Here is a 9,601-nt window from a genome sequence, read left to right on the forward strand (position 1 = left end):
CTCGTTCGTTAGTGAAGATGGCCAAGATGTCATCACAGATTTGATGGAGACGCTTGTTAAACCAACGAATGCGAACCTCCCGCGTTATTACAAGTAGGTATATCTCCTGGCCTTGATTTTTTTTGTCTATGCTAGCCTTACAAGATCTGAGTTATTCAGTTAGGTCATAAGTAGCTTTGCTTGATTTAAGAAGCGTAGGTTAAAGTAATGTGGATTTTGTTTGTCCACTGCTAGGATTACTATGCACCTGCAAGCTAAAACGATATATCTCGATACTAATGATGGGCTGTTGGGTCCGAGGGGTGCGAACAATGGAGGGAGGCTTCAGAGTAGTCCCATTTCATGAACATTTAAGATTTCTTATGTCCGCCATCTTGGATAATTTAACTCTTCGCTCTGATGCTTTCATCCGTGTGGTTTATATACAGTTTGTCACTTTTAAACTTGTCACTTTTGTTTTCCTTCATAATTGATGTTTGCTTATCTAATAACGTAAATGCTTCTAATTGGTTTTGTTTTAATAACTCTATTGTAAATTCAAATGTAACTTTTCAAATTTTACTAGCAACGTAGCGCGATCGTTGAACGATCGAAAATGTATTGTCTTAAAATCAGATGTGTCCTCCTTATTTTTTAACAGATTTCAAGTTCGCTATCCAAGAGATGAATTTAATGAGGAGAGCGAGGGAGAAATCCTTTTAATAGCACCAAGGGATCCAAAACGTGGCGTAAGTGACAAGGTAGACGGGACTGTTGTCGATATTCAGCCGTTTGACGAGCCTAACGGATTGCATCATGGGATGACTCTAAAAGAGGATGACGTCAGTAAATTGACTTTCTGTTGCTGTGAGTGTTGTCACCAAAAGGCATGTCACGGGTTGCCAAAAATGTTCTGCAATCAATTTCCACATCACTACACGGCTAACCAGTTCTTCACTCCCCGGATGTTTTCGGCCTATCACCGTGAAGGATATCGGGCATGCGTAGAGGCCAATGCTGACGAGTTTCTCAGGGATATTGGAGCGGAAAGGCAGCGGGCGGACTATTGCATTAATGTGTGAAAAATTTCAGCTACAATAATTGAGCAAGACAATTATGAAGTTTTATTATTTATTTAAGTTATTTGTGCATAATTGTGGCATGATCATTATTCGCCTGATACTAAGTAAATCACCGATGTTCTCTAATTTAATAGAGATTATTTCTGTAAGCTATTTTACAAAACTGAAAAGCTGCGTTATTAGTTTCAAAGGTACTAGCTTGAAAATATCCCTACTTTTTGATTTTTCTGGGAAGGAGGATTCGATGCTGTAGTAAAGCGAGGATCGTGGGGTTTATGGAAAGGAAGACGGCGCTTTGTTGACTAAGTACTGTGGCCGATTGTAATTTTTTAATAGTGTCTTAAACGAATGCCAAACAAAACAATCTTGGCTTATCACAAGTACGCAGAGAACACAAAATTAATCAGTCATAACTAGAAGTAAACTCATACATCCGGTACAAAAGTGGGTAGATGCTTACTGTCAAGTTTTGTTATGAATGGTATTAGTTTAACTGCAAATAAGTTAAGAGAGTATCTGAAGTTTTCTTTTCCCATCATATAGGATAATAGATTAAAATTAAAGCATACGCCAATAATTGAGGACACTCTATCAAAAACTGCGGAGGAACTGTTGGTGTGCTGATCCGGCTTCTAACGACCCAGGGGCCATATTCACGAAGCCATCTTACTAAGTATTGTTTCTAAACAATTTTCTATTGTTATGCCAACAAAAGGCCATTATAAACAAACAATACTAAGGACAAAGCAAATTAAGTGTTGTTTAGGTCTATCGCATTTTCCTTTAATTTCTAGTGTTTAAAGAAATAGTGGGCATTACGAGGTAGTAATGATAGTGTAAAATCAATGGAGGTAACAATTCGACTTCTAATTTCTTTGTCTGAAGTTAGTAGAAATTTCGAGTGGTAGGAAGGTTACTTGTTCACCGCCGTCCTGGAAAAGTCCGTTTAAGTTAAGTTTTTTTTTTACTTTGGGAGCTCAAATATGATATGAATATGAATATTTACTAAAGAAATTTCAAGTTGTGTTTAAGGTGAAGTGCGGGGACACTGATTGGTCCTGTATGTCCGGGTTTACTGTTTGAATGCCTGACAATCGGAAAGGCGATTCACTTAATGTTTTCTGATACTGTTAGCAAATCATCAAATTTCTTGATTTATTAAGTCCACAGACTCACAAAGAACTTATCATATTTGAGCTCTCAAAATCAATACCTTTAAGGACTTTTCTTTTTTTTTTTTGTAATTTTGACCGCCGGTTACGTGCTTGCCCTCAGCTAAAAACTCAGTTAAGCTTTCTTTAAGCGGTTTTAAATCGAGTGTCGAAAGATTAAAACCGTTCTTATCTGTCTAAATTTATTACTATGTTGTTTTATGACTTTTGCTTTTGACTTAATTAAACCTGCCATATCCATGGCCAAATTTATACAACGGAGTTGTCAAATTTTATCGCTTGTAATGCTCTCGTCCACCGGGTGTTTTGGGTGTTACCGAGGTGTCCTAATGAACCCTTGTAATAAAAGACACAATGACTGGAGGCATTGTACTATTACTGACCAACTCTTGAACATCAGCTCCGCTGGAATTGGCTAATAGCCGAACAGTGTTACAGCTGTTTAGCTTATGAGAACAAATTTTGTAGTGACCGTACAGATATGCCATTCTTTAAAGGTAGTAATTGCGCGCAAATTTACATGTTTGCGTCTACCAGCATGTGGCACAAATTTTTTTAAAACATAACAAGACTTAGATCCACGGCATGTGGTCTCCGTTCCTGAGCGGTGACTCTTCTGTTAAAAATAATTTAACTGAGATTTGTTTCCTTTTTTCTGATCTTTCCGTGTTTTCCAGCCGTGGACTTTTTGAATTTTCTCCGTTGAATTTCAACGGCTGTTCCTTTAGAAACTGGCACAACAACAAGAAAGCCAACAAAGTACTGGAGGCATTGTAGCCTTCTTTGATACCGTATTTATTCGATTAATCGCCCTGGGCGCTTATTTAATTTTGGGCCCGCTTATTCGAGGTGGGTGGTAATTCGAGGGTGGGCGCTTATTATCTTCCCAACATTTTCCGCAAGCGAAGACATTTTTAGAGAATAACAAAAGAAAGGAAAACAAGTTTATTTCGCTTCAACAAGACAAAGCAAAGTGCAAAAGCTAACATAAACAAGCCATAAACAATATTAAAGTTCATTGACTATCGCATCTAAACCAATTTTGGAATACAACTGACTCTCCTCTTACTTCAAGCTGGGATCGACGTATAGAGTGTTGTTTTTGTTGGGAGGGGAGTTAGGGCGGGCTCTTTTTTTGAGGTTGGGTGCTTATTTACTTTTTGGGCTTTCAGGGTAGGCGCTTATTTGAGGTAGGCGCTTATTCGAAGGTTGGGCGGTTAATCGAATAAATACGGTATCTGACCTTTTCAAACACAAGTTTTCACATAAAGTAATATAATTCGAATCTACAATTAACATACTAGCATTTTAAAATATTTGCCATATCGGGTCATCTTTAGTTTTTCTCACTTTTGTCCACGGTATTCTTTGCGCCAAGACTGGTGTAACAGGTGCTTTTGGGGAATTTGGCTCTGTAGCTGAGCGAGGGGTTCCATGCTACCTTCCGAGATCTTTTTACATCAAGTGAACCAGGTTTTCTTCACAGGAACGTAGCGTTTATTGCAGATCTTGACTCATTCTCAGACAGGCAGAACTCAAGAGTTTTTACCAAAGAACATTTGTCATATAAGACCCGTAGCCAATAGTATTTTGACAACACAGTTTCACTTGCGTAAGCTTAACAAATGGAGGAAATTATAAAGAAATTACTTTTCGCGCCTTTAGAAACTGAAGCTAATTTCTCATTCGAAAGAACAGCGGGTGTTCAACACCTTTTTTACTTGACGTTTACAAAGGCTCCGATATTTCCTAAACTGAATGAAATCTTTCACTGGAAAGCTTTCACTCTGTTGTCAATGACAACCGCGCAGAGATCAGGCTGCTTACCTTCTTACATTCGCATGCAAGCTTCTCGCCCCAGGATCAGATGCAGGTAACTTGGCGCAGGCAATGACCCTAGATACTGTTTCGGGTTGCAATCAAGAAGACCGAAAGTCGAAGGTCGACTTCGTGTGCTCCTTGTCAATCGTGAAAGGACAGCCTCTTGTACTCTTCCTCATGATATTACTACGTAAGAAAATAGAAAAACAGAAATTGATTGATATAAATTTATTTTCTTCACTAGCAAATTGAAAAATTCGGTTAAAAATATTCGTCAGTCGTGGATGAATTATTGTTGCGTCAGCTTAACTGTTTCCACATTATAAGCTGCAGGTGACTTTATACGCTTGTCAATTTTTTAAACATGTACACGTTCAAGGAAAACTTGAGGCCCTGCAAAATTGCAAATTTTTCTCACCTTTTGTGTCGACAGACTCACGAAGAAAGGAAGAAAAAGAGTATTTTTGCAGGCTCTCTTATATATAGTTAACAGCAATCGATTATATATTCTCACTCTGCAGTATCGATGGCTAGCGCTAGCACTGGCTTGGCTTTTTCTGGCGGTGGCATACGGTCAGCGGCGTTCTGTTCAGGAGTCCTGCGCAGACTACTCGAGCGTAGAGCTAGGGTGGACTACCTGAGCTGCGTTTCAGGGGGCGGTTACACAGGTACAGCCTTCCTAGACTGGAGATATCGAGAGGAAGGGAAGGCAAGAATGGAAAGGAAAGACGGTGAAGGACAACATGACTGGCACGACGACTTTTTCGAGAACATGAAGCAAAAGGCAGGATACCTGTGTGACTGGAACAATCCTATTTAGGGAATTTTTGACACTATAATTCTATCTGGAATTGCTCTTTTGGTGGCCTTCATCCAACCAATCATCATATGGGGATCCTTCTTTGGGAAGTTCTTACGACGCAAATCTGATCGCAATGTCGTTGCAGCAGCTTCAACTGGAAAATCTGGTTCCGAAGCAGCTGCCATATCTGGAAAAAAAAGTTCTTTGATGCCTGATCAGAGAGCTGCCTTACAGGCCATCAGCGAGCATTGTCTTTTGCGACAAGGAACTGAAGCGTCTTATCTTCTCATTCTATTCGCCATTTTGTTCATCATCTTCATTACATCTTATACCCTTGTACGGATAAAGCATGTAAACCCACGTTTTCGTTATTTCTTGCGCATGACTCAATATACATTCTTTATTTTTCTAGCACTCACGTTTATCCCGTTCGCTTCTCAGGACTTCCTCTTCAATATTCCTCTGTGGGCACAGCTTCTTGTTGTGCCAATCTTCGTCATTGTGTGGATTGTTCTCCCACTGCTCCACAAAAAGACATCTTACGTCTTGATAATCTATTTGTATTCTTATTTCATTTACTGGAAAGTGTACGAAGATAAATTGTTAGGTGTTGCGTACTCCGAACTGCTATTTAATCGTCTGCTCTTTGCCTCTGGGATTGTTCTATGGATTGTCCCCATTGTGGCTTCATTGCATGAAAGAATCGTGCATGTTTACAATAGGTAAGCAAAACGTTTTCACCATCAACAATGTCAGTTTCCACGATTTCATGACATGGGACCGTGCGAAAAGGGTAAAAAGGCAACTTTTTGAGAAAAAGAGACAGAATGCTTTTTAGATCCTGAATTATCAAGTTAATACTATTAACATTTTTCCAAAGGTGGAGACTGCAAAGATCGTTTTATCACAAAGAAGGCAAAGGGCGAACTGGATGCTCAGGGATCAACCTTCGGGACATCTGCCCACTTTGGACTTGTGTGTCACGGAATGAGCAAGAGAGTGCAGTCAACTCAAAACCATTGACATTCGCAGATCTGAAAGGAATAAAACCCGAGTACTTATCCAACATCATAGTAAACTGTTGGAGAAGTCACGAGGGCAAGAAAAAGTATTCGCTTTTGATCATGTCACCCTCGGGGATCGAGGGTCTTGACCGCGACCCAAGCAAGAAGCAGTTCGAAGGGAAACTGGCACCTGAGGATGTGATGTTATCAGACGCTTTCGCGACATCTGCAGCAGCGCTCGCGACTCGTATGGGAAAATATGACCACGCCATTGAAGTATTGAGTCGTCTTCACACCATCCTTGGATTCCAAATGGGCGCCACCATGATAAGTGACATGAAAGGAGTGAAAAACGAAAGTCTGGCACTAAATGCAAGTTGTTTGATGAAGATTTTCATTGCTTAAGAAAATTAGAAATGAACATTAGGGTTGCCTACCAACGACCAACAAACAAACGAATAACCAAACAAGCAAACAGAAAGTAAAGAAAAAAAATCCGGTGATTTTGGTTGGGAGAAAAATGGAACATGCTGTTTTAATTCGCTCAGCAGCAAAATTTCCGAAATATACAGAACGTCTGAAAAAGAAGTCCCGTTTTCCCGTTTAGGACGTCCCAAATGGAAAAAGATGTTCTCTACTTAAGTTTTGCGCTTTTGAACTGATTCCAGGTCTTTCATTGCTACTACTTTTCCATCAACCAAAATTGCTGTTTTACGGTTGGAGATTTGACTTCAAAATGGTACGCAGTCTTTGTACGTTTTAGAGTGTACTATATTTCGGCTGGCCAAAAAAGCCTTCAACTTCAACTTTATTAGGACGTAAAAATTCAATCAAAGTTTTGGTCCATGGTGAACAACCTAAAGATCTCCATCAATTTCATTTTACTAGTCGTTATTCAAATCCTCCCTCACAACATTTCCCAACCAAACGAGAGACCGGCGGAGAAAACTCTGTCATTAGTAATCTAACCACTACACACGCCAATATCACTACAATAAAGCTAATATTCAAATCTACTAGCAGGTTCTGCGATAAACCAATGCTCCTTCGTAATACAACCATTCAACGTTTCTTTCTCGACAGCTTTTACTTCCATGCCTTGTGCACATGGTTCGCGGTGTTCCCTTGGTCGTCGCGGCAGCACTTTACCGTTGTAACTGCGTGGTAGCACCTACTGAAATTGGAGTGCTAAGTTTCTTTGTCATTCACTACGTGCTCGCCTTCATCGCTCTTATTGACACAGGTGCAGAAAAGCCTGGTTTTTGTGAGAAGCTAGCAAGGTAGGAGATCAGGTTAACCTTCCTTTAACAATTCGATTCCAATTCGACCTGGAAAGTGTCTACAGTTAGTGCCCTAACTGAACTCATCCTCAGAGTCAAGTAAATTGTGGAACGTCAGTAGATGGTATAAATATAACTGGTTAGAGACCCGATTGCTCATGGACGACCCACTAGAGCACAGTATCTGACCTTTGTACTCAGACGCCGTTTGAGGGGTGAGGCCACCACCGAAGTATGCTCTTCGTTTGGTTAACGAAGTCGAGATGTTATTCAGGTCATCTTTCAGATCTGGAAGTCTTCTAAATCGGGCTATTTAGAGATAGTTTTCTGTTCTTCTTTTGTCAAAATGGCAATGATGTTGATGTTGTCTCTTTTGCTATGTTAAGACTTAATTGCCTAACGTGAGCTACTTATTACAAAAATTATTGACGTTCATTTTCAGGTGGTTAATTGTGCACGTTTCTTTCTTTTACTTTGGCGCGAAATGTTTTCGAAAATTAACGTCGGACCAATGCCGCCGCCTATACTGTTGCTTAGCGATGGTGGCCATTTTGAAAACCTCGCCATTTTGCCTCTGTTACAGAGAAGACTATCAAGAAATTGTTGTAGTTGATGGGGGCTATAAGGAAGACCAGAGGTTGTACGGAGACTGAGTCTCCTGGATGCACTGATGCTCGTTCGGACCAACCTGAACTGGTCGTTTCTCAGTGAGGATGGGCAAGATATCGATGTTATTTCGGACTTGTTGGAGAAGTTTGGTAAGCCACAGGCCTTGGGAAATCCTCGTTATTACAAGTTGGTCGCTTTTTATGAATTTTTTTCTCTGTCTCACAAGTAATTTTGTTCCAGTTTAATGTAAGGCCCGTTTATACGAGCGAATTTTTGACGCAATTTTTATTGTATTTTACCCTGGTATTTCTTTTGCCCTGACGTTGCAACTTCAAATACAGCTGCAGTTTCCGTGAGATTCGTAGAGGAGTTCATCGCAATATCCCCAAGTTTCTAACGTCTTCAAGCCTTAATTAGCTAAAGTAAATAGTATTTTATACTGCAAATCACGACTCGATCGCGTTTCATAGAAATTGCATTGACTATTCCGATCTATATTTAGGCTGATTATTCCTACACTTGCGACTTAATTCATCATCCTATCTCGTGTAGCTTAAGAAAACAGTTTTTGGATGTGCTATACATTGTCTAAACTTCATTGTTGTAGCTTTAATGCTTAGCACCTCCAACGCTTTCTTTTGTCTTTCCCAGATTCAAAGGGATGAAAATGGCCATGAAAGCGAGGGTGAAATTTTAGTAGTCGCACCAAGAGATCCACAACATGCTGTCAGTTACCAGACAAACGAAACATCTGATGTTGATCCGTATCCTTTTGACGAAAAAGACAGATTGCACCAGGGAATGGTTCTGAGAGAGGACGACGTTAGTTAAGTGACCCTGTGTTGCTGTGAATGTTGTCATCAAAGAGCATGCTACGGGTTGTCCAAGATGTTTTGCACTGTTTTCCCACAACCCAACACGGCCAACCAGTTCTTCACGTCCCGAATGTTCTCGGCTTATCACCGTGAAGGATACAGAGCATGCGTAGATGCTAAGGCATGTGGATTTCTGAATAATGTTGGCGCTAAAAAGTGGCAGGATGGGTATGAAATCATGGATGTGTGACAGATTTTAAGCCGGATCAAGAGAGCACATAAAAAAACTATTTTGAAACTGTTCTGTAAATCATCGGAATAGATCCTAAGGACATCAAAATGTGGCAAGATTTTTTGCAATGTTATCTTAGCATTTCCCCGCTATCATTTACCAAAAATGCGTAATGTGTACGAGGACGTGCTACAAACAGGAGATCATTATTAGGTGCCGCAAACGGACTCAACTAATTAATCGCAATAGCGCAAGTTTATCAGAGAACGTGGCGTAAACTTTAATCAGCCTTGACATGTGAAGCCATCAAACTTTACAACTTACGAAACGAAATTTTTCTAGCAGCAAGGTCAAGACAGCATCATTAACTTGGAGAAACAAGTGAGGAATGAATTTTTAAAAGTTCTACAAGGTTTTGGTTTCTTTAGATTAGCCGGCAAGCTGTTCCACGAGACAGCTTCTCTATTACTTAAAATAAAATATTTGTTGACTGTAATTTGCCTCTTACAAGTAATGTGTATGTATGATGCTCATCGTGTATCGGTAGGTATGAATTTTATCATTTGCTGTGGAGTAGATTTTGTAGAATATTGGTGGCTTGTCATAGAAATTCGAGTATATGACCTAAATGCGGTTAACTGCTATTGTACGACTTACGGGCCGCGGGGCTTTTAAGAGGGTTACGCTTCTTCTTCCTTGTAGTTTTATTGCTTCTTTTCTTCCTGTTAAGTCATATATTGTTCTTTTTTATATCCTCATCGATTGCACAACTCGCATAATAGCTGGCTGGCTGGCTGGCTCGCAC

At 40.0% G+C, this 9,601-nt stretch overlaps 1 pseudogene across 1 annotated transcript; it reads left to right on the top strand.

Moving 5' to 3' along the window:
• The first annotated feature begins 4,393 nt into the window (after positions 1-4,393).
• On the top strand, positions 4,394-8,845 carry LOC146460654 (uncharacterized; annotated as a pseudogene). Its single transcript, XR_014857584.1, has 5 exons — positions 4,394-5,578; positions 5,737-6,232; positions 6,944-7,140; positions 7,583-7,935; positions 8,580-8,845. The product of XR_014857584.1 is annotated as an uncharacterized LOC146460654 (transcript).
• Positions 8,846-9,601: the final 756 nt, after the last annotated feature.

This window comes from Pavona decussata, unplaced genomic scaffold, assembly GCF_977016875.1.
Source record: "Pavona decussata unplaced genomic scaffold, jaPavDecu1.1 SCAFFOLD_209, whole genome shotgun sequence".
Taxonomy (NCBI): Eukaryota; Metazoa; Cnidaria; class Anthozoa; order Scleractinia; family Agariciidae; genus Pavona; species Pavona decussata.